The 1,364-nt window shown below is 43.6% G+C and overlaps 1 protein-coding gene across 1 annotated transcript in view; it reads right to left on the bottom strand.

Moving 5' to 3' along the window:
- LRSAM1 (leucine rich repeat and sterile alpha motif containing 1) overlaps positions 1 to 1,364 on the bottom strand; it is a 47,781-nt gene that overhangs the window by 16,306 nt on the left and 30,111 nt on the right. The gene's annotated exons all lie outside the window — the stretch shown is intronic.

The raw sequence follows: 1,364 nt of genomic DNA, 5'->3' as shown, positions 1-1,364 counted from the left end.
TCCTTTTCCAAATTATTCCATCACCATTATCTTCAACTCACTGACCCCAGGCTTCCCATCAAACCCTTTGAGTTGCTGTTGTCAATTTGATCTCACATAGTTCTTTTTTTTTTTTTTTTTGGACCTTAGTTGAAGGTTTACAGAACAAATAGTTTCTCATTAAACAGTCAGTACACATATTGCCCTATGACAGTAGTTAACAACCCCACGACATGTCAACACTATCCCTTCTCAACCTTGGGTTCCCTGTCACCAGCTTTCCTGTCCCCTTCTGCCTTCTAGTCCTTGTCCCTGAACTGCTGTGCCTCATTAGTCCCACTTTGTTTTATGGGGCTGTCCAATCCCCAGCCGAACGGTGAACCTCGGAAGTGACTTCACCACTGAGGTAAAAGGGTGTCCGGGGGCCATACTCTTGGGGTTTCTCCAGTCTGTCAGGCCAGTAAATCTGGTCTTTTTTTGTGAGTTAGAATTTTCATCTACATCCTTCTCCAGCTCTCTCCAGGACCCTCTGTTGTGATCCTGGTCAGAGCAGTCAGTAGTGGTAGCCGGGTACCATCTAGCTGTACTGGACTCAGTCTGGTGGAGGCCGTAGTAGCTGTGGACAATTAGTCCTTTGCACTAATCTTTTTCTTGTATCCTGTTCTCTTCATTCTCTCTTGCTCCTGAAGGGGCTGCTCACAGGCTTTTAAGACCCCAGACGTTACTCACCAAGGTAGAATGTAGAACATTGTCTTTATAAACTGTGTTATGCCAATTGAGCTATACATTCCCTGAGACCATGGTCCCCACAGCCCTCCGCCCAGCAATTCAGTCCCTCAGGGAGTTTGGATGTGTCTATGGAAATTCCGTGACCTTTCCTTGTACAAGTTGTGCTGGCTTCCACAATATTGTGCTCTGTCTCACCCTTCACCAAAGTCGCCACTTATCGATTATCTATTTAGTTTCCCCCCCACCCCTCCCATCCCTCATAACCAACAAAGATTGTTTCTTTTTGTGTGTAAACTTTTACATGAGTTTTTATAGTAGAGGTCTCATACAATATTTGTCCTTTTGTGGTTGACTTATTTCACTCAGCATAGTGTCCTCCAGTTTGATCCATGTTATGAGATGCTTCACAGATTCATCATTGTTCTTTATCATTGCACAATACTCCATTGTGTGTATGTACCATTGTTTATCCATTCATCTGTTGATGGGCATCTAGGTTGTTTCCCTCTTTTTGCTATTGTGAACAGTACTGCAATGAATATGGGTGTGCATATGTCTATTCGTGTGACGGCTCTTATTTCTCTAGGATATATTCCTAGGAGTGGGATTGCTGGATCGTATGGTATTTCTATTTCTAGCTTTCTAAGGAAGTGCCA

This window comes from Trichechus manatus, unplaced genomic scaffold, assembly GCF_000243295.1.
Source record: "Trichechus manatus latirostris isolate Lorelei unplaced genomic scaffold, TriManLat1.0 scaffold00038, whole genome shotgun sequence".
NCBI classification, from domain to species: Eukaryota; Metazoa; Chordata; class Mammalia; order Sirenia; family Trichechidae; genus Trichechus; species Trichechus manatus.
The sequence above is the reverse complement of the archived record's forward strand: the minus strand, read 5'-3'. Positions and strand labels throughout refer to the sequence as shown.